At 46.6% G+C, this 24,560-nt stretch overlaps 1 pseudogene; it reads right to left on the bottom strand.

Annotated features, from left to right (window-relative positions):
• Positions 1-12,184: 12,184 nt before the first annotated feature.
• Positions 12,185-12,686, bottom strand: LOC129556157 (large ribosomal subunit protein uL23 pseudogene; annotated as a pseudogene).
• Positions 12,687-24,560: the final 11,874 nt, after the last annotated feature.

Raw genomic sequence — 24,560 nt, 5'->3', positions numbered from 1 at the left:
AAGCCCATCTGCAGGGCAGCAGTGGAGACGCAGATACGGACAAAAGACCTATGGACACGGTGGGGGAGGGAGAGTGGGGGGAGTGGAGAGGGTGGCAGGGAGACACACACATTACCGTATGTAAAACAGACATGAGAGAGGACTTGCTGTGTCACTCAGGGAGCTCAGACTGGAGCTCTGTGACAGCCTAGAGGGGCACGACAGGGAGGGAGAGTGGGGGGAGTGGAGAGGGTGGCAGGGAGACACACACATTACCGTATGTAAAACAGACATGAGGGAGGACTTGCTGTGTCACTCAGGGAGCTCAGACTGGAGCTCTGTGACAGCCTAGAGGGGCAGGACGGGGAGGGAGGTGGAAGGGAGGCTCAAGGGGGAGGGGACACATGGTACCTAAGGCTGATTCATGCTGATGTATGGCAGAAAGCAGCACAATATTGTAAAGCAACTGTCCTCCAATTGAAAAAATATATATATATTTTAAAAAGACACTCTCTCATGTAAATCCTTAACTTCATCACACCAGCAGCATCTTTTGCCACAGGAGGTACTATACTCACAGATTCCAGGATGAGGATGCAGGCATCTTCAGGGGGCCGCTATTCTGCCTCCCATACCTAACTATAGGAAGAGCTAACTTTTACTGAAAGCTGTCTAAGAGGCACTGGGCTAAATTCTTTTATGCAGATTGCTTTACTGAAGCATCACCAGAGTTCCAGGAAAGAGGCTCAGGAAGGTGAAATGATTGGCCTCAGAACACCCAGTTGGGAAGCGGCAAAGCCAAGACCCAAGGCTCGTCATTTTACCCCAGGGTCCTCTCTGAACCACCCGCAAGGCCGCAGGCCTAACTTCAGGCTGTAGAGTCTGTGGGAACCAGAAAGGACTCAGGCTGTCTTCCCAGCTCAGTGGCTGCGGAGCTCCGGCCCGTGGGCGCCAGTGTTCCTGCAGAATCCCTGTGTCAGCATCTCTCATGTGACATGGCCCAATTATGACGTTCTGGAAACCAGCTCAAGTGTTTAACAAAACTCTGTGCAGCCAAATAATATAGACTGATGGGTGCACCTCACCCCTACACCATCAGTTTAAGATATCTTCAGTAATAAACTATATACATATTTGTATTTGAAGACCTCTGGCTCAGTGTAATGACCAGCAGGTGGTTAGCAGTTACTACAGGCCTGGCATGATGCTACATGCTTTACCTTCTTATTTCATTCACTAGCCTGGGGTCTTAATTAAGAATATAATTCCTTAGTTGGAAAGTTATTTTTATTTTTAACGGGATTCTTACTGGCAAGTGTAAGATGCGGATGAAGTCTCTTCTAGAGCAAAGGTTTAAACTTGGGCCTCCCTGGAGGCTCAGATGGTAAAGAATCTGCCTGCAATGCAGGAGACAGGGTTTGACCCCTGGGTCGGGAAGGTCCCCTGGAGAAGGGAATGGCCACCAACTCCAGTGTTCTTGCCTGGACAATCCCATGGACAGAGAAGCCTGGTGGGTCCACGGGGTCGCAAAGAGCTGGACACAACTGAGTGACTAACACTTTTCAGTCGACCTTGGTTCCAAACTTGGCTACCCCGTTTCACTGACTGTGACGGTGAGCAAGTTAATGTACCTCTCTGAAGGTATTTTCTCATCTACAAAGTTTGTTCATGGCTTTCTGAAAGGATCTCTATGACAACACGATCATCGGTGGAAGCATACAGATACTACTCATAATTCACACATAATTTACCAGTTAACAGCACAGAGACTGTGGTTCCTATTGTAAATAGACGATTGAGAGGAAATGTGATGTTTCCAGCTAGAACTTGTCACCTATTGAGTCTCGGGGCTGGAGGGAGCATCCACTGCACAACTTCAACTGTCTTGGAGCAAAGACGGACATTTGCTGGCTGGGAAACAGGAGTTACAAGTATTACCTTCTTGAGTTTCTAACTCACTGGAAAGACCTGTTTTCTACAGGGGGGCTCACAGGCCCAAAGTGGCAGCAAAGGCTGGGTCTCAGGGAATCCGGGTGCTGCTTGCAAACTGGTCACAAACAGGACGGCTTTAGGACTCTTCCGTTTTCTTGACTCAGTTTTCCCACCTGGCAAATGGGGCAAATTGGGAAAAAGTTATGTAATCTCTAATAAAAATAGACTAAAAAGAGATATGTAAATTCCTTGCCAGGCAGTTTTAGAACCTTTTGTATTTTCCGAAGCCGCTTCTGTCTTGGAGAGTAGAATGATGGTTACAAGGAGCTGGGGTGGGGACAGGTGATGGGACAGGAGAGACATTTAAGGCACCAACTCGCAACTGGCAGAAAGAGAAGTCCTGGGTCTAGCACACGGCATTGTGACTGCCGTCAACAATACCGAACGAGAACAACACATTTGCTAGCAGACTAGCTCCTAATTATTTCCGCCACAAACAAAAAAGTAATGATGAGACTCGATGGACGCATTAGCTAACATGACCATGGCAATCACATTGCAATTATAAATTAATCAAACCAACGTGTAGATCGTAAACTTACACAATGTTATATGTCAAACACATTTTAATTTAAAAAATGCTTTCTGTTTTAAAGGCATCTGGAGTAAAGAAAATTTAAAAGAGAGAAACAATGAAAGAACCATTCAGTAATATCCCAACAACCTAAAGACAACCAATATTTGATTTTTATTCTTTTTTTTCTATCCCTAAACTCTTGGTTGCTGGGGAGGTGGGGTGGGGTGGGGGCAGCAGGGGCGGAGGAAGAGATAGTTAAGGACTTTCGGAAGGTCACGTACACACAGCTTTATTTAAAATGGATAACCAACAAAGCCTACTGAATAGCACATGGAACTCTGCCCAATGTTACTTGGCAGCTTGGATGGGAGGGGGCCCGCGGGAGAACGGATACATGTGTATGTGTGGCTGAGTCCCTTCGCTGTCCACCTCAAACTACCACAGCGTTGTTAATCGGCTCTACCCCAATACATAATGTTTCTGGTGTTAAATAAATAAAAAAGTAATTGTACTCATGAATAAAAAAAAATAAAGGCATCTGGACATCAGAAAAAATGTAAATGAAACTTTTATAACATTCATGTTGTCAAAGTTAAATGTTGACAAGACCTCCGTCTTTTGGTCATGACCTTCCGGCTTTCACCCTCAGAGGAGGCCACAGTCACAGGGTTCTGGTATGTTCTCCAGAGATGCTCTGCACCAGTGGCCCTCCGCTGGGGCTCATCTGACCCTCGGGGACAGCGGGCAGTGTCTGGAGACAGCTGTGGCTGTGACCGCGGAACAGCAGCACAAGCAGCACGCAGTGGGCAGGGGCCAGGGGCCTTAGCGACGCCCGGGGTCCCCCCACAGCAGAGAGCCAGCCGGCCCCGACTTCAACAGTGCTGAGGCTGGGAATCCTTGCTGTGTGCACATACTAGCACATACAAGCGTGCATGCACACACACACACGCACACACGCACACACCCGCTTTCTCATATACGAGTGGTAGACATGCCACCCACTTCACTTCACCTTCTCCTTTCACTGAACCGTGGAGACTGTTCTGTGTCTGCACAAACAGACTCTTCCAAGCTGCAGAATAGCCTGCTGTATAAAGGATTATTTATTTGCTCAGCCTCCTGTTAAGAGACATTTAGATTGTTTCCAGCTTCCACAAACAATATTGTCATGATTATTTTATTGTACTTATTTATTTTTGGCTGCCCTCGGTTTGGTTGCTTTGCCTGCGCTTTCTCTGCTTGAGGTGAGTGGGGACTGCCCCTGGTTGCTGTGTGCGCTTCGCACTGACGCGGCTCCTCGTGTGGTGCAGCCCAGGCTCCAGGGTGTGTGGGCTTCCGCAGTTACAGCACGTGCTCTCAGCAGGTGCGGCCCGTGGGCTCTTGAACGTGGGCTCAGTGGCTGTGGTGCATGGGCTTAGTTGCTCCACTACTTGCAGGATCTTCCGGAACCTGGGATTGAACCCGCGTCCCCTGCATTGGCAGATGGATTCTTATCTGCTGCACCGCCAGGTAAGTCCAGTATTGCTGTTACTCTTGTTCACAAATGCCCACGTGCTAGCGCTGTCTGCCTGATAGATCCTGTAAGTGGGGAAACCAGATCAAACAGCACGTGGCTTTAAAACGTTGATATATGTTGTTCTGTTTGTGTGTGCTCAGTACCTCGGTCAGGTCCAACTCTTTGTGGCCTCACAGACTGTAGCCTGTAAGGCTCCTCTGTCCATGGAATTTTCTAGGCAGGAATACTGGAGGGGGTTGCCATTTCCTTCTTCAGGGGATCTTCCCGACTCAGGGATCGAACAGACCCGAGTCTCTTGAATCTCTTGCACTGGCAGGTAGATTGTTTACCACTGTGTCACCTGGGAAAGCTAAAATGTCGATAGGCATCACCCAAGGTCCTGAAAAGACACCTGACTACATTCCTACTGAGGATGGAGAGTGAATCTTGTTAGCACCTTATTGACAGAATACTGCCTTTCTGTCTTTCAGCTGATTCAGTTTCAATTAATTGCACACTTTAAACCAATGGCAATTTCCAACTGTTCATTTTTCAACAAATATTTAATTCTTTGTGTCAGGTGCTGGGGTGGGGTGGGAGGGGAAGAATAGATTTTTAAAAAAATTTTTTACTTTATATTGGGGTATAACCAATTAACAATGTTGCAGTTGTTTCAGGTGGACAGCAAAGGGACTCAGGCACACATATACACGTATCCATTCTCCCCCAAACTCCCCTCCCATTCAGGTTGCCGAAAAAACATTGAACAGAGTTCCGTGTGCTATGCAGTAGGTTCTTCTTGGTTACCCACTTTAAATGTAGCCGTGTGTACATGTCCACCCCAGAATGCCCATCTCTTCCCACTGGAAGAATAAATCTCGATGTCTGCCCTCAGAGGTACTGCCAGCACGTAGGACACACAGTCTGTACGAGAGGGCAATAAACTCTATAAATTAGGCCCAGCATGGCAGGGCACCTGGGGGCTTCCCTGGTGGCTCAGCAGTCAAGAACTGACCTGCAATGCAGAAGATGCGGATTTGATCGCTGGGTCCGAAAGGTCCCCTGGAGGAGGGCACAGCAATCCACCTCAGCAGTTGCCAGGAAAGTGCCATGGACAGAGGAGCCTGGCGGACTACAGTTAATACCGTTGCAAAGAATCGGACATGGCTGAAGCAACTGAACCTGCCACTAGGCACGCATACACAGAAGGGCACGTCACTTTCCTTTTTGCTTTCATGTGGGCCCTCTCTGTGTCCAATCTTTTAATTTTTCAAGAAATGCTCGGAAAGTAGAGCTTTATATGACAGCTCCTTATTTTGAAATTCAGGCAAAAAATTCAAATGATTAAAAAACATGGGAGAGTCAGAGAAATCAGGTTTGAAGGGAGGAGCTAGCTTGGGGATCGTAAACTGTAAACCTCTGATGTACAGCTTTTACTGCTTCTTGAGGAGACTAATGGATGCAAAGTCTCCCTCCACAGGAACCAGGGCTGTGGTGTATATCTTTGCACGGATCCTTATTTCTTCAGGATAAATTCTCACACGTGCAACTGCTCAATAAAATAAAATGAGGTTCCAAGGCATTTGGTATATATTGCCAAGGCTTTCCCAGGTTCCCTTGCCAATGCTGGGAATTAATAATAAAAGCACCCTTCTGCTAGTTTTATAGTTAAAATATTGTCATTGTTATTTTATTATTTATGATATTCTTGGTTAAAACATTTGGTGATTACAAAGATCTGGAACATTCACCCAGCACTGGTAGGAATGCAGAATGGTACAGCTGCTTTGCAAACTAGTCACCAGTTTCTCAAATGTTAAACATGCACCTAACCTGTGACTCAGCCACTATAACTGGGTGCTTTTCCAAGAGAAGAGGAAATAGATATGAAGACTTGTGCACAAATGTTTATAAAGGCTTTAACAGCAATAGCCCCAAATTGAAAATAACCCATATACATGTCCATCAACAGATGCACGGGTTAACAAATTACGGTTTGGCCATTCAATGGCATATTACCTGGAATCAAAAGGAATGAATTATTGATACATGTGATAATACGGATGACTCTTAAGATCATTATGCTCAAAGATGCCAGACAAAAAAGATTTACATGCTGTATGATTCCACTTACTCTAAAATCTCTAGAAAATACACATTAATCTATAACGACAAAAAGCAGTGTTGGTTGCCTGGCGATGGTATTGGAGAGCAGAAAAGAAAGATTACAAAGGAAACTTGAGAATAAAGGGTGCACTCACTCAATGGCAGTGGTGGTTTGACAGGTATACACGTAGGACTGAGTCCATTAACACCAAACTGTACTCACTAAGAAAGTGCGGTTTATCGAGTGTTAATTACATGCCAATAAAACCGCTTTTTAAAACCTCCCCAAATTTACATTCTCCTTGTTGCTTTGTTACTGTTATTGTTGGTGTTTACTAAGCAAGGACACCGACTGTGATCAGGCTGCCTGTGAACTGCACAATTCCAGGAATTCATTCCAAACAGGCCAGGATGTGAGTGCGCCCCCTGGAGGTGTGTAGTAAAGGCAAGAGCCTCACGAATAAGTTGGATAAACACCCCTGGGTTCACTGACAGCTTCTTCTATTTCTTCTTGTGGGAGCTGCCTTTTAGAAACCACCTGCAAGCCCTCTCTGCATACTAAGTCAGGTTCTCAAACGAGTGTCTGTCGTCAGGGTGGCAAAGCTGTCTTCCAGCTTTGCCTTTTGGAGCTGATTTTGCTGCTGATGAACCGGTGACATTTACTTCTGATCTGATAACTTATTTCTTGGCAAAGCACTTCCTTGTGAACTCCTTTCCTGGCACCTAGGACCATGGCTTCAGCACTTGTTACTTTAGAAAACAGGTTTGTCCAGCAACTTGTATCTGTAATCTTCCTTGTGATTTGTTTGATGGAGTCCATTGTCCCTGAGGTTGGTGCCACTGGCTTATAGGTCAAATGCATTTCGCTTTGGTGGGCATTCTGAGGTGCTTACCAAAAATGCCACTCAACAAAGCGGCTGTCAAGAGTGCTTCTCTTCTTCTCTTATTGGTATTTCTAGTGATCACCACCACTTATCTAGGTACTGCTAGCTCTATCTTTTCTTATAAGGATGCTAACTTTAAGAGAAGTGAAAAATCTTATCCAGGATCACTTCGGGAGTAGGCGAAGAAGCTACTGAGCTCATATTGGTCAGACTCCAAACTTCAAACTGTCTCCCAGCTACAACTCTGGGCTTCAGTCTGTTCTTAGGGGGGTCTGTCTGTGTTTATTTTAAAAGCGAAAGACAGAAACATGCTTCATCTTTTAACCCTGATAACAAACCTAAGATCCTGTGCACAATAGACCTTGAGGTCTGGTGGGTTTTCAAAGGAAAAATAACAGTTGTTTGTGGGGTGAGATGGAGGAAGGGGTTTCTAAACTGTTTTCATTTCAGTCCTACACAAAACAGATAATGGATCCAAAGGCAGTCAGGCAATAGGCTCGCTTTGTCACACACTCCTCCAGTGGTCAGATCGTGTGTGATAACAGCAGCAGTGAAGTTTCTCAACTTTGGCGCCGCTGCAGTTTGGGGCAGGTAGTGAGTTCACAGTGGTGGGTGCAGTCCGTGCCCTTCGGACGTTCACAGCTTCCCTGGCCTCTCCTCACTAGATGCTCTGTGCGTGCGTGTGTGCTAAGGTGCTTCAGTCGTGTCTGACTCTCTGCGACCCCGTGGACTGTAGCCCGCCAGGCCCCTCCGTCCATGGGATTCTCCAGGCAAGAACACTGGCGTGGGTTGCCATTCCCTCCTCCAGGGGGTCTCCCCGACCCAGGGACCAAACCAGCCCTCTTCTGTCTCCTGCAGCAGCAGGCCTGTTCGTTACGACCAGCACCACCTGGGAAGCCGGGGCACTCTGCGCTGATGGGCAGATGAGTGATGGGCAAAGTCGTTTCCAGATGTTGCCAAATTTCCTCGGGGGCAGGAGGTGTGTGGATAGAACTGCCCCTGTGAATTAAGTACTAGTCTGTGATTAATAAAGGCTTAACGATGACTTTCAGAGCCCCAAAGAAATATCCTTAGATTATAGGGTACACTGGGCATTTCTCTCTCTCACCCTGACTCGCAGAAATTCCTAATGGGAGCTAAACGTTTGATTAGCACACTTAGAAGCCTGAAAAACGTTTACTTAAACATATGGTTGATTCAAAGGAAACATTTTATCATCCTTTTCTCATTACAGATGATACTCACTGAATTTATACTATTTGTCAGTCTCAGTGCTAAGTTCCTTCACGCGTGTTATCTCATTTAATACTCAGAGCTTTCAAAATTAGGAATAAACATTATCCCCGGGTTACTGATGAAGAAACAGATATTTAGGGAGATGAAATAACTTCTTCAAACTCACTCAGAAGAACTGATGCATCTGGGACCTTCACCCAAATTTGTTTTATGCTAGGTTCACGCACCATACTGATTTCCAAAACTACATTCACTCACAGTAGGGAATTTAAAAGCCCAAAAACAAAAAAAAAGAAAAGAAAAATCACTGCTAATCTCACCATCTAGCAATCACCAGTGTTGACATTTTGTTACAAATCCATCTAGTCTTCTTTCTCTGCATTTAAAAACATGTACTTCAGGAAAGTTCAGTTCAGTTCAGTTGCTCAGTCATGTCCGACTCTCCGCGACCCCATGAATCACAGCACGCCAGGCCTCCCTGTCCATCACCAACTCCCGGAGTTCACTCAAACTCATGTCCACAGAGTCGCTGATGACATCCAGCCATCTCATTCTCTGTCGTCCCCTTCTCCTCCCGCCCCAAACTTTCCCAGCATCAGAGTCTTTTCCAGTGAGTCAACTCGTCGCATGAGGTGGCCAAAGTATAACTGAACTGAACTTCAGGAAAGTTAGGACATGTTTAATATTCTATTTTTTTCTCTTGGCATCTGGGACTGCTTTTCTGTCACAATGTTAAATATTCTTCACTAGCATCATTGTGGTGTGTGCCAGCAGGGAACGTTTAAGCAATCTCTCATTCTGGTTTGCATTTTTCCTCCTTCCTTTTCCTGCCTTCTGTCCTTCCTTCCTCTTCCACGTTATCTCCTCGGGATGAACTGCTGGCTGCTGAATCCTCAAGTGGTGGCTGTCACAGTTCTGACGCTCCTGATGTAACTGCATTCTCCCAAAGGTTGTCCTGATTTACAGTTTACCTGCACAGTGTGGATGGTATATTCGCTTCTTCCAAGAAACTCAAGACTTTAAACTTAAAACACACACATACTTGCAGATGTCACAAAGGAAATTGTATTTGGTTTTTATTTGCATTTCTTGACTCCTAGTAAGTTTGAAATTTCTTTGAGAAATATATGTTCTTAAAAAAAAGTTCTGGGGCAGCAGTAGTGAAATACAGGTTCTCTGAAATATGAGTAATATTCGGATCCCTTTCAAAGAAAAGATAGTCTTGTAAACGCCCTGTGAACATTTACATTGAGTTACACGACACAACTGCAGAGTAATGTAAGAGAAGGCTTCCGTTTCTTCCCCTTCCCGTTCTTCAGGAACCCTATGATCAAAGCAAACGTACAGATTAACACAAAACAAAGCTATGAAAACTGCGAAAGCCAAATCAGCCACAATAATTTAATATGGTGGTTGAAACAACTGCACAGAAGTGAAATCTGGAAATCTGTGCAGGCAGCGAGGACCCCAGCCATAGGCTCTTTCTGACAACGCGATGACTCAGCCCGCCCACCGCCTTTCATCTTGGGAGTGAAGGCAGAGAAACAAAGGCTCCGGGCGCAGACGGGCTCTTCCACAGTCAGCCTGCCTCCTGCTCCTCCCCGGTCACCCCGCAAATACAGTGATGGGACCCGAGCCAGTGACTGCCAACCTGAGCACAGGAGCCAGCGCGATGCTCAGTTAGAACATAGAAAGATTTATTTCCAGATGACTTGTAAAAAAGGAACATAAAATGTATTTTCTTTTCCTTGTAGACTTTTAAAAATTGGAATATAATTACTTTACAGTGTTGCGTTAGTTCCTGCTGTACAATGATATTCTCTTAAGACAACTCGAAAAGCGTACTTTGCTGGATTCTGAAATGTAGAGCAAGGATCAGAGCCACGACTTTCTCATCTGTAGAATGGAACAATAACGACTACCTCATGGGACTGCAGAGGGCTGAGTAAGGGTGGCGCAGACAGGCTGCTCAGAGCACACCAGCATGCCCTCAGCTCCTCAGTTGGTTTGCGTGGGGTTTTAAAAGGACTCTAACTATGATGTCTTCACAGGAGAAATGCTGCATTCCAAATTGGGGCCATGAGGGATTTTCTAAAAAGGCCCCAAAATACATGCTCCAGGGTTCCCACCACATTTGCTCCCCTTAGCCTAGGGGCAGCTGGAGGGCTCTACAAGAGAATTTGTGTTCATTTCTATTGGTATGATTCAATTTGATTAGTCTCCCTGGTTAAATAGTGGGCTGTATTTGAAGGGATTCTTTTAAGTGAGAGAATTACTGGCTTCTGGATGTGAGAGTTGGACTGTGAAGAAAGCTGATCACTGAAGAATTGATGCTTTTGAACTGTGGTGCTGGAGAAGACTCTTGGGAGTCCCTTGGACTGCAAGGAGATCCAACCAGTCCATTCTAAAGGAGATCAATCCTGGGTGTTCATTGGAAGGACTGATGCTAAAGCTGAAACTGCAATACTTTGGCCACCTCATGCGACGAGTTGGCTCACTGGAAAAGACTCTGATGCTGGGAAAGGTTGGGGCGGGAGGAGAAGGGGACGACCGAGAATGAGATGGTTGGATGGCATCACCGACTCTGTGGACATGAGTTTGAGTGAACTCCGGGAGTTGGTGATGGACAGGGAGGCCTGGCGTGCTGTGATTCATGGGGTCGCAGAGAGTCGGACACGACTGAGCGACTGAACTGAACTGAACTGATGCTGTATAAACTGGAGAAGGCAATGGCAAGCCACTCCAGTACTCTTGCATAGAAAATCGCATGGACAGAGGAGCCTGGTGGGCTGCAGTCCATGGGGTCGCTACTAGTCGGAGACGACTGAGCGACTTCACTTTCACTTTTCACTTTCACACATTGGAGAAGGAAATGGCAACCCACTCCAGTGTTCTTGCCTGGAGAATCCCAGGGACAGGGAGCCTGGTGGACTGCTGTCTATGGGGTCGCACAGAGTCGGACATGACTGAAGTGACTTAGCAGCAGCAGCATAAACAGCTTCCCTGGTGGCTCAGATGGTAAAGAATCTGTCTGTAAAGCAGGAGATGTGGGTTCGATCACTGGGCCAAGAAGATCCCCTGGAGAAGGGAATGGCTCACCCAGTCCAGTACTCTTACCTGGAGAATTCCATGGACAGAGAAGCCTGCTGGGCTACAGTTCATCGGCTCCCAAAGAGTCAGACACACCTTGACGACTAAAGAACGACGCCAACCTGCTGCATAACGTGCAGGAGCATGACCCCCAGCTCTCTGCTCGGGGCCTGACTCCTGTGGAAGGTTCCCCAGAGATCCCTGCTCTCCTTCCTGTCATGTCCCTCCAGGAAGGCAGCGTTTCAGCCCTTCCTGCCAGCAAACTCCTGGGAAAATAAAGCTGGCTTCCCTGGAGACAAACCCCGGTCATGCCAGCTGGCAGGAATGGAATTACACGCATGTTCTGTTGATGCTTCCTGCGTGTCTCCTGAAGACGTAAATGCATTATCCTCCTTTGTGTAGTAGCAGGAGCAAGTGAGGACACATTTAATGCTGACATTAACCCCCTAGCCCCTGCTTCCCTAATGATGTGACTCACGGAGCCTGCCAGCTCCTCCGAACCTGAGAAAGCCTTTGGAAGCCCGCCTTGATGGTGATGAGCTGGGGTCCAAATTTACATGCAATAAATTACAAAAACTTCCAGTACAGTTTCACCATTTCAACAAATGTCTACAACCTTGTAGCCATGGCCCAAACTGACACAGAACCTCCCATCACTCCCCCTCCCCATAAACTCCCTCCTGTCTCCTCCCAGTAAGAACTGCCCACCCCCACAGCAGTTCTCACAGCTCAGAACAGGCTGGCCAGTTCTAGAGCTTCATGTAAATAGAACCGGGCAAAATGTACACATTTTGTCTGGCTTCTTTCAGCATTCCAATGTGTTCTGTTTTTTTTTTTTTTAATAGTGAAAACTTTTATATTTGGAATTAGCCAGCTGGACTCAGTTTAGATGATCCCAATTTTGTTGGCAGCATCCAAAGCATCATAGTCAGGAGCCAGTCGAACATATGCCTTCTTCGCTCCATCAGGCCTGATCAGAGTATTGGCCTTAGCCACGTCAGTGTCACAGAGCTTCTTCACAGCCTGTTTAATCTGGCGCTCGTTGGCCCTGACAGCCACGATGAACACCAGTGTGTTGCTGTCTCCTGTCTTCTTCATGGCTGACTCGGTGGTGAGGGGGAGTTTGATGATGGCGTAGTGGTCGTTTGTTTCTCCTGGGGACGCTCTTCTGAGGATATTTGGGCTGCCTCTTGAGCCGCAGTGTTTTGGGCCGCCGGAAGGTGGGTGATGTCCGGATCTTCTTTTTCTTGTGACTGTGGACACCTTTCAACACTGCTTTCTTGGCCTTCAAAGCCTTTGCTTTGGCTTCAGCTTTAGGAGGGGCAGGGGCTTCCTTCTTCGCCTTCGGCGCCATCTTCATGAAAAGCTCCGTTCGTTTTTTATTAAAAAGGTTGCTGTACTCATTTCTGGCTGCGCTGGGTCTTCATCGCCACCCACGGGCTCCTGTCTGTGGTGCAGGGGGCTCCTCTCTGTCCCAGAGCGGGCGCTCCAGGTGTGCCAGTTTCACCAGCTGTGGCGGGGGCCTTTGCTGCTCTGAGGCTGCTGGGATTCCCCCTCTCCCCGACCAGTAACTGAACAGTGTCCCCCACAGAGGTAGGAGATTCGCAGCCACTGAACCACTAGGGACCCCTATGATGTTTCTGAGATTTATTCATCTTGTGTATCCTTAGTTCATTCTTACCAATTTTTGTTTATTTTGTTGGCCACGCCACTTGACTTGCAGAATCTCAATTCCCCAACCAGGGACCCTGACTTCCCCTCTGTTGTTGCTGGTTAGTTGCTAAGCTGTGTCTGGCTCTTTGTGACCCTATGGACTGTAGCCCACCAGGCTCCTCTGTCCACGGGATTTCCCAGGCAAGAATACTGGAGTGGGTTGTCATTTCCTTCTCCAAGGGACCTTCCCAACCCAGGGATCAAACCAGTAATGTCTGGGTGCTCTGCATTGGCAGGCAGATTCTTTACAGCTGAGCCACTGGGGAAGCTCAATCACTAAGTAATAAACCATGTCAGAATTTTGTAACTTGAATCACTTTTTTCCCCCCACAATTTTGAGGTTGACAGGGCAGCTTTCCTGCTCCACTGTGTCAGCTGGAGCTTCAGCCACTGGACAGAGTTGGGAGAAGATGTGCGATAATGCTATGTTTCATTTCCACCAGACAAGTAAGTAACCTTAAGGGCAACAGTAAAGCGTAGGAAAACCATTAGAAAGTTATGAGTCTTGAGTATGTGTTTCAAGTTATACAGACGCTGTAAAACATACATCAAATTGACCACTTGAGCCATTAAGTGTCTAATTCAAGGGCATTAACAATATTTACAATGTTATATAACCATCACCACTATTTCCAGAACGTTTTCATCATCCCAATCAGAAGCTCTGTCCCCATCAATCAATGACTCCTATTCCCTTCTCCGTCCCCAAGTCCCTGGGAACCTCTATTCTTTCTGTCTCTATGAATGTCCCTATTCCAGGTACCTCATAAAAGTAGAATCCCACAGTAATTGTCCTTTTATATCTAGCTTCTTTCGCTTAGCTTATCCTTTGTATTTAACATCCTTTATTATACATTTGTAGAATTTTAAATTTTTCATAAACTGTATTTAACAATAGGGGAAAATAATATGAAATATACATGTGCGTATATACATGTAAGTATAACCGAGTCACTTTGTTGTCCAGCAAAAATTAACACAACATTGTAAATCAACTATATTTCAATAAAGTTAATTTTTTTTAAAAGCTGTGTTTAACATCCAGCTTGTGAGGCTCCTGCAGATTTAAACGTCAGCTCCCACATGCCCACAGTCCTGAGCCCACCTGTGGTCCAGCCATTCATGGGTCCAGAATCCCAGCTTGGAACTCTCATCCCCACAGCCCTGCTCTTTGTCTGGGTCCCACTGGACTTGCCAATCTCATTCTATCTCATCAACAGCAACCTGATTACAAACCATGGCAGAAGCCAGACATCCTAACCACCCGTCTAGAAAAGTGGCTGAAGAACACCTGGGAACATGGATGGTGTTTTTGTAGCAAGGCCAACACTTACTGACTCATGTTACACCAAATCTATGCTAAACTTGACCCTCCCCTTAAAAAGCAGAGACATCACTTCGTCAACAGAGTTTTGTATATTCAAAGCTATGGTTTTTCCAGTAGTTACGTACAGATGTGAGACTCGGACCATAAAGAAGGTTGAGCATCGAAGGATTGATGCTTTTGAACTGTGGTATTGGAGAAGACTCTTGAGAGTCCCCTGGACTGCAAGGAGATCAAACCAGTCAATCTTAAAGGAAATCAAGCCTGATTATTCATTGGAAGGACTGATGCTAAAGCTGAAACTCCAATACTTTGGGCACCTGATGCAAAGCACCAATACACTGGAAAAAACCCTGATGCTGGGAAAGATTGAAGGCAAAGGAGGAGGGGGTAGCAGAAGATGAGATGGTTAGACAGCACTGCTGACTCAATGGACATGAGAGACTTGGGCAAACTCCTGGAGACAGCAGAGAACAGGGCAGCCTGGCTTGCTGCAGTCCATGGGGCTGCAAAGAGTTGGACACGACTTAAGAGACTGAACAACAGCGACAAAGTCATTCTGCATTGTTAAGAGATGAAAGTTGAGAAAATAACTTGCTCTTGAAATAGCTGCTGCTGCTAAGTCGCTTCAGTCGTGTCCGACTCCGTGCAAACCCACGGACGGCAGCCCACCAGGTACCACCGTCCCTGAGATTCTCCAGGCAAGAACACTGGAGTGGGTTGCCATTTCCTTCTCCAATGCATGAAAGTGAAAAGTGAAAGTGAAGTCGCTCAGTCATGTCCGACTCAGAGACCCCATGGACTGCAGCCCACCAGGCTCCTCTGTCCACGGGATTTTCCAGGCAAGAGTATTGGAGTGGGGTGCCATTGCCTTCTCCGCTTGAAATAGCAGTGACATGCAAATCTTTTTCATAGCTTAGAAATGCCAAGTCTCTCACCAGGAAATTACATGTTCACATCCCTCAATCACTTGAACCTAACTAGTCTGGGCAGAAGTCTTTAATATACACGGACTGTGCATGCACTCTAATTTTAGAACTCTTTGGACAGAAGGTGAGGCTATGACTTACACATTACAGTTTAACCTTTTCCCCCATTTTCTTTGCAAAGGTTCAGCCACTTCCCTCCTAGGAACATAAGCTCACAGTGAAATGACTCAGTTAGTGCATCTGACAATGAGATTAGAAAGGCTGAATATCCAGTCAGGCAGCCAAGGACGGTGGTCACCCCACCTGGTGGCTGGGGCTGGGCGCCGGCACACAGGTCTTCAGGTCTGCTGGGGGCTCTCACCTCCTGGCCTCCAGGCAGGCTGCTCAGTCCTCTGTGCCTCCCCTGGTCACCAGCCCGAGGTCGTCTGGAGAGGGCGGCTGCCGTGCCAGGCTCTCACCAGTGTTCCCTGTGCGCCCTCTGCCCAGACACACACACTCCTGCCACAGCCCCACGCTCCTGCCACAGCCCCACGCTCCTGCCACGGGGCCCCTTCCTCCAGGTGCCCTGCTGGACGCTCCCCAGATGTTCACTCTGCTCACGCTCTCACTCTAGTCCATCTTGGCCGAGATGCCACCTCTTCATACAGGAATTTCTTGACCACTTCATCTGAAAGCACACTGCTCTCTCCCAAAATCAGTGTATCCCCTCTTCCTGCTCTATTTTCTCCATAGTAATTTTCTCCATGATGGTCCAGGATGTACTTGTTTTGTTCTAAAGAGCGTTATTGAGATATCATTCACAAACCATATAATTCATCCATTTAAAGTGTGCAATTTCATGGTTTTTAGTATATTCATAGCCTTGTGTAACCATCACCGCAGTCAATTTTAGAACATTCCCATCATCTCACAAAGGAACTCGGTGCCTCTGGATGTCACTCTCCATTACTTGCTTTCTCAGCCCTAAGCAAACCCCTCATCTACTTTTGTCTTAGATTCGCCTACTGGTGGCGCTTCCTATAGACAGAATCGAGCACTATGCGGTCTTTTGTGACTGGCTTCTTTCACTTAGCAAGGCCCACCCAGGGAGTAGCACACTTCGGCGCATCATTCCATTGTATGGCCTAGTAATTCTCCACTGTATAGAAACGTTATGTAACTTTTTAAGACATTCAGTAGTTGGTGAACATTAGAGTTGTGTCTTCATTTTGGCTATTATAAATAACTCTGCCAATAAACCTTCAGGTTTTTGTGTAGACACGTGTTTTCATTTTCTCCTGGGTACAGATCTAGAAGTACAATTTCCGGGTCACATAGTAACTCTGTATGTAAGCGTTTGGGGAACCGCCGGCTGGTTTTCCAGCGCGGCTGGCATTTTACATTTCCACTCTCAGCGAATCAGCGTCCAGCATCTCCACACCCTCGCCAGCCGAGGCGTAATTGTTCACCAGTCCACTGTCTCCACCTCTGGAATGTAAGTGGCCCGAGGGAGGGGACTTTGCTGAAGCCGTTGACCTCTGTACGCCCTTCGCCACTCCAGAATATAGTGGATGAAAATATCGGATGAATGAATGAGTCTAGCTTCCCTCTTTTCATAACACTGCCCTTGGCATCTTTAAAACTTGAAAATACTGGTGACGGAGCAGTCAGTGTGAAATGCTGCATGTACATTTACTTTTTAGGCTGAATTTAATTCACCTGTCCCCCTTCCCTCCTACCACACAAACGTACACATTTTCACAATGAGCACTCTCCCCGTTAATTCTCACAACTGCAAACAAAGCTATGAACTCCCGTCAAGGTCACAGAGACTGACCTGTGTGCGTGGAGCTGAGCCCCGTGATAAGCAAGGCCGCTTCCCAGCTCTCCACCACCCACCTTCCCTGCTGGGACAGCCGTCCTAGGACGGGGAGGTGTGACTGCGCGCAAGCACGCAGGCACAGACAGGCTCCTGTGCTCCTCTCTTCAGTCCGGCTCAGAGGATCTCCAGTCTTGAACGTGTACAGAAAGGGCTCAGAGCTGTATATCCCACGCCACACCCTCACCACGGGAGATTTAGGCTCAAGGGATTTCCAGGCACAACTTGGCTAATGTGATTTTAGGTTAATCCTGGCTTTCAAAGTTATCTTCCACCTCACATCCTGCCTCAGAAAGGATGCCTCTTCATCTTTGCCCCAGAAATGGACTCCAGCAACAGAAGAGAGCCTGTGGGCTCGGCTGGGGGACTGTGGGTGCACACTTGATTCGGCACTTGCCAGTCACGTGCTGTGTGCTCAGTCACCGCGGTCGTGTCCGACTCTTTGCGACTCCGTGGATGTAGCCGATTGATAAGCAAACTGGCAAGCATCTCCTGAAGCACAAACAGGTACCAGCAGACCTTCCTAGCATTTCCCAAAGGCCCACAGAGGAGCAGCCACAAGGACGGGTACCATTTCCCGGACTCAGCTTCTGAGTCCAGCAGAAGCTGGTTCTGGCTGCTGGCTCTTTCAGCAACCCTGCTGCTGTGTTAGATGTGTTCATTTCTTTCTAAAAGTACTGCCTGCCCTTGCTAGCCGCTGCTCAAGGTATAGGGGAGATGGAGTCAGTGACTAAAACTGAGTATCTGCTTCAGGGAACGTATAGATCAACGGAGAAGCCAAGTAATAGATAACTGAATATGACAGTTTATAAATTAATATTAGGGACTTCCCTGGTGGTTCAGTGGTTAAGAATCTGCCTTTCAGGGGAGAGGGGAGGAGAGGTGAGACGTATGGAGAGAGTAACATGGACACTTACGTCATCTCATGTAAAACAGGCAGCCGGCGGGAATGTGCTGTACTTCTCAGGAAACTCACACAGGGCTCTGTATCAACCTAGAGCGCGGGATGGGGAGGGAGGTGGGAGGGGGTCCAGAGGGAGGGGACATACGTACACCTATGGCTGATTCATGCTGATGTTCGACAGAAAACGACAGAATTCTATAAAGCAATTATCCTTCAATGAAAAAATAAATAAATTTATTAAAAAACAAGAAAAAGCCTCTGTCTTTCTATGCAGGGAATGTAGGTCCGACTAGGACCCTGGCTGGTGAACTGAGATCTCACACGTGTGGGGCAACTCAGCCTGCACGTGGCAGCTGCAGAGAAGCCTGCAAGCTGCAGTGAAGGGCCACACACACCGAAGACGCACCCAGCGCAGCCGGAACAGCACCAGAAGACGCAGGGCCCGGCGGCGACAAACACTGTGAGGAGAAAAGCGAAGCTCGGACAGCCGCAGGCAGCGACGGGGAGGCCGTTCCAGCGGCGACCAGGGACGCGCTCTCTGTAGACATGTCGCTGACACAGAGGCTATGATGAGGAGACCTCAGGACCAGCATCCCGGGCAGAGGGGGCGGCAAGTGCAAAGGCCCAGAGGAGGCGTCAGCGTGGTGTGCGCGGGCCAGCGTGAAGAGCAGCGCTTGCACGGAGGGATCCGAGGGAGGTGGGAGACAGGAAGGGTTATGTTGGAGGCTACCCAAGGACCAGACTGTGTAGGACATCGTAAGCCACGATAAGGACTTTGGGTTTTATTACTAAGTTTTATTTGGCTAGAAGTCATTGGGGGGTGGTTATATATTACTTCCCTTAATCCTTATGAAAAATATTATCTTACTTAATCCTTATAATAATACTGTGGGGGTAAACATTGTTATTCCCACTGGGACATCAAAACAGTGAGGCTCGAGAGGAAAAAAATAACATCACCAGGGTCACGCAGATGGTAAACAGCACAGTCAGGGTTTGATCCCAGTTATTAACAGCATGGCCAACCAGCCTGACTGCCCCAGTGTTCACGCTGAAACCTTGCATCTGGAAAGGCCTCTCCAATCCAGGCAAAGCGCGATGGTTGGCTACTGTGCTGCCAGGTTTCTTTCCCTCCAAAGCCCAGGCCTGCGTACTTGCTCAGTCGCTTCAGTCATGTCCGACTCTTTGTGACCCTATAGGCTGAGCCCTCCAGGCTCCTCCATCCATGGGATTCTTCAAGCTGGAATACTGGAGTGGGTTAACATTTCCTCCTCCAGGAGATCTTCCCCACCCAGGGATCAAACCCATGTCTCCTGTGTCTCTGCACTGCAGGTGGATTCCTTACCCACTGAGCCACCTTGGGAAACGCCCAAAGCCCATATACAAGAATGATTCCGGAAGCCTGGAAGAAAAGGACCAGAAATCCAGAGTCTGCAAACTTCCTTTCTGAATTCTGCTAAGGAAGGGAAAATGTGTCATATTAACTGTTCCTTCAAAAGAGTTTCATCAGGTGCTTGGGTGCTCAGAGGGGAGGGTGGTCCTTACCCACAATAACCATCTAATAAGGCATACAAACTGGGATGCTATCAAGAGCAGAAAGGGTGCTATTGAGAATCACATGGAGGACCTCACTTGTGGTCCAGTGGTTGAGAATCTGCCTGCCAAAGCAGGGGACGAGGGTTTGAGCCCTGGTCCAGGAAGATCCCACATACCGCAGGGTAACTAAGCCCACACGCCACAGCTACTGGGCCCGGCAGTACTGAAGACTGCTCCTCAGGAAGAGAAGCCGCTGCAATAAGGAGCCTGTGCATCGCAATGAAGAAAGGGACCCTCTTGCTGCAACTCGAGAAAGCCCTCTTGCACAAAGAATACCCAGCACAGTCATATACAAAAAATTAAGAAAAAAAAAAAGAACCCTATGGAAACTACAAGCACTAACGGGGCAGTCCTGGGTAAGCGGGGCTGGAGGACCACCCAATCTGGACCCGGCTGCAGCATCTGGAGGGCGGACGTCACTGGCAAGGCTTCAGGACCCTTGTGGATTCTTCTTTGGCCTTTTAGCTCCTCTGATCAAGGTGGTTTCTAATAAAAAGCCCGAAGTCCTCTTAGAAGAATCAGCTGATACACATGGGCCCTCTGCTCTCTGCCCCATGATAGGTTCCCTCTCTTAAGTTAACAATGGGGCTTCCCTGGTGGCTCAGGCAGTAAAGAATCTGCCTGCAATGCAGGAGACTGCCTGTAGTCAGGAGACCAGGGTTCGATCCCTGGGTTGGGAAGATCCCCTGGAGTAGGAAATGGCAACCCACTCCAGTATTCTTACCTGGAAAACCCCATGGACAGAGGAGCCTGGTGGGCTACAGTCCACAAGGTTGCAAAGAGCTGGACACGACCGACGAACACTTTCACTTGAGTCACCAGTGAATGACCCTGTTTGATTCTGTTAAAAGCACTGGAGCTTCCCAGTCAAAAAGAATTGGCACAATTAAAATAGAAACAGTAGCTGCCATTTTCTGGGCATTGATTACATGTCAGGCATGGCTCTCTACCATTTAAGCATCAAAACAGACCTTGGAGGCGACTGCCATTAGCCCCATTTTGCAAATGATGACACTGAAGCTCAGAGTAGTTAAGAAATGTGTCCAAGGTCACAAAGCCCGCAAGAGGCAGGCCACAGGAAGCTGAATTCAGGAACATCTGACAGAAAATCTTGGCTTTTCATTTGTAGAGTCTCTTTCTTAGGGGGAGACCTTTGATATGAATGCTTTGAATCCTTGGGCTAATGGATCTCTTCACAGGAATCTTTAACCTAGTGCCCATGGATCACCCCAAGTGATCCTTAGATAAAATTCAAGATAAATAGATAAACACACAACACTAACCTGAAGGTTATTATTTTTCTCATTTTAAAAATGAGAAAAAGTTAGCAGTAACGGAACCTTTGTCACCAGTTACTCAGATGTTTTCATATCACTCCACTCAGGGATTATTTGAAGTATCATTTACAGTTGTTGCTGCTTCAAAATCACAGTTGTTATTAGACTTCCCACTGGCCCTGTCGTTTAGTGTGTTAATAAAAAAGCACATATTATCATATCATGTATTTGTTAAATTTTTAAAAAAGTAACTGCATTTTAATATAATTGGTTTCCTTTGCCTGCTAATGCGTTTTTATAGATTTAAAAACAATTCTGACGAAGGGAGACTCGAGAGGGAGGAGACCGCGTGTACCTGTCACTGACGCACGTTGGTGTGCGGCAGAGACCAGCACGACACTGTAAAGCAGTATCTTCCAATTAAAAATAAATGAATTTAAATTGAAAAAAATTCTGAGAGGACATCACAGGCTTACTCAGACTCCCAACAGGGTCCAGGACATAAAAAAAGACAGAGCTCCTGCAAAGAGCTGGAGAGTGGGTCAGCCGTTTACCTAATAAATGATTTACTCTTTGGGCACAAAGTTTTACATAACCTTACAATATCACCAAAACTTGCACGTGTCAGATGTGGAGAAAGCCCTACTGGAAATACTCACTCATGGATGCCTTAAACAAACGTTCTTCGGGCACCTACTATCTACAAAGCTCTGGGAGTGTCCTGTCCTCCAGGCAGGACAGACCAGAATGCTGGTTTCACAGAGCTGACCTCTCGGAGGGTCAAGACAACAGAACAGTCATCTCACATACGATCAGATAACGCAAGGCGGGCAGGCCTGTGGTGGACGCTCTGAGAGTTCCCTGACCAAAGACTACTGAGGCATGAAGGTTGTGTGCTCAGTAGTGTCTGACTCTGCAACCCCATGGACTGTAGCCCACCATGTTGGTTACTCCGTCCATGGGATTTCCCAGGCAAGAATACTGGACTGCATTGCCCTTTCCATTTCCAGAGGATCTTCCTGACCCAGGGACTGAACTCAAGTCTCCTGTATCTCCTGCACTGCAGGTGGTCTCTTTACCACTAGGCCCTGAAGGATGGGTAGGCATTAAGAGAGTAAACAGTGGTTGGTAAGTGAGTGGAACTGATTTACACAGGCTCACAGGAGTTGGCTGGTAGATCTGAAGAAATTCTGTGATCAGTCGTTAAACACAGCCATTATTAAAAAAGGAAAAAAAGCTATCAAGCTGACAAATGAATGAATTACACTTAAAACGGAGGAAAGAAATGCCTCTAGCACTGCTCCAGACGTCATAACCCATGTGGCCTAGTGTATCCTTACTTCACTGGATGACGAGGGTGGCCAACACCCCTCATTTCAAATGTCCCCTTTCCACTAAGAGTCCCCCAGAACCCCAACAACTCCCTTTTCTCTGGTTGCTTTACTTCCCTCCATCATTTTTATCACCCCCTGCCACACTATATAACTGGATTATTCATCTTCTGTCTTTACACTCTAAGGCTGAATTCCATGAGAGTAAAGAATTTTTTTCCTATTTCCCTTTCATTCCAGGTCTCTAGTTCTGGAAATGTCCTGGTGTATAGGAAGCCTAAATAAATATTTGTTGGACGAATGAATGCTGGGCTTTGAACACTTGTTACAAGCTGATAATTTTAGAGTCTATTTCCTTAGCCCTCTCCCCTTCCCAGATGCAGCCAGGGAAACAAGGTACACCCACTCGGCCCTCCGTTCTGACTTGCAAACTGCAGCACCATCTGTATCCACTTGATGGTTGGGAGCCTCCTCCATGGAAGGAGGAGAATTTACTTAATTTTTAGATAAAAGAAATAAAGGCATGTTTTATTGGTATGAAATTGAAGGGAAAAATAAAAATCTTTCTCGTTTGTTATCAAACATTTCCTCAAATGTATTTATAATTAGAATCAGTATGATTCTGACTTTGACTGAAGATATCTTGGTACCCAAGGTTACCACTGAGAATATGAAATTATTCTGATCCAGTAGCAGGGCTAAGAGGTTGAATCGACTGATTATTGACACAAAACTATACCTGGAAATGTGTATCATTTGACTTTATCATTATTTTTCCCTTTCTTATAAAAATAGAATGCTTAGGCAGGAAGGTGGCTTATAATTATAGGTGCTAATTAATAGTAAATACTTGAGAAATTGATACACATGTGTATAAGGAGTTCATTTTTTAATATCAGAGAAAATCTGTAATCTATGACTTGAACTTGAACCCCAACTCTTCTTATGCAAGAAACTACAGATACAGATCCAAAAGGCTTTACAGAATTTTAAGCAAAAAAAAAAAAAAGAGAGACAAATCAGAAGTGTAACAAAGTGGCTCCTAATGAACCCATTGATTGCTCTTTGACACGAAGAGTGTAGCTCCTCAGCTAGAAGCACAGTAGACAGGTGTGCAGTCCTGGAGCAGCCTGACAGGGTTCAAATCCTGACTGTGCCATTGGCTTTGCAGCCTCGGGGAGTGAATTAATCTCCTTCAGCCTCAGTCTGCTCATCTGTCAAATGGGCATAATAATATCACAGTTTGACCACCCCAAGAAGCCACCGAAATGCAGCATCACGAACGAGGAAGAAAAAAAAGATTGTAACTAATTATAAAACAGCCCACTGACTCGAAGACTTATAGGTACTTTAGAAATGTTTTGAGTTGCCACATAAAATACAGTATGTCTAGCTAAATTTAAAATTCAGATAAAAAATGAATAATGCTTCAGTTCAGTTCAGTTCAGTTCAGTCACTCAGTCGTGTCCGACTCTCCGCGACCCCATGAATCACAGCACGCCAGGCCTCCCTGTCCATCACCAACTCCCGGAGTACACTCAAACTCATGTCCACAGAGTTGGTGATGCCATCAAGCCATCTCATTCTCCGTCGTCCCCTTCTCCTCCCGCCCCAACCTTTCCCAGCATCAGAGTCTTTTCCAGTGAGTCAACTCGTCGCATGAGGTGGCCAAAGTATTGCAGTTTCAGCTTTAGCATCAGTCCCTCCAATGAACATCCAGGATTGATCTCCTTTAGAATGGACTGGTTGGATTTCCTTGCAGTATAAGGGACTCTCAAGAGTCTTCTCCAACACCACAGTTCAAAAGCATCGATTCTTCGGCGATCAGCTTTCTTCACAGTCCAACTCTCACATCCATACATGACCACGGGAAAAACCATTGCCTTGACTAGATGGACCTTGGTTGGCAAAGTAATGTCTCTGCTTTTTAATATACTATCTAGGTTGGTCATAACTTTCCTTCCAAGGAGCAAGCGTCTTTTAATTTCATGGCTGCAATCAGCATCTGCAGTGATTTTGGAGCCCAAAAAAATAAAGTCTGACACTGTTTCCACTGTTTTTCCATCTATTTGCCATGAAGTGATGGGACCAGATGCCATGATCTTTGTTTTCTGAATGTTGAGCTTCAAGCCAACCTTTTCACTCTCTTCTTTCACTTTCATCAAGAGGCTTTTGAGTTCCTCTTCACTTTCTGCCATAAGGGTAGTGTTATCTGCATATCTGAGGTTATTGATATTTCTCCCAGCAATCTTGATTCCAGCTTGTGCTTCTTCCAGCCCAGCGTTCCTCATGATGTACTCTGCATAGAAGTTAAATAAGCAGGGTGACA

The sequence above is a fragment of the Moschus berezovskii genome, chromosome 15 (assembly GCF_049115385.1).
Source record: "Moschus berezovskii isolate FMDL1 chromosome 15, NW_MosBer_1.0, whole genome shotgun sequence".
NCBI lineage: Eukaryota > Metazoa > Chordata > Mammalia > Artiodactyla > Moschidae > Moschus > Moschus berezovskii.
The sequence above is the reverse complement of the archived record's forward strand: the minus strand, read 5'-3'. Positions and strand labels throughout refer to the sequence as shown.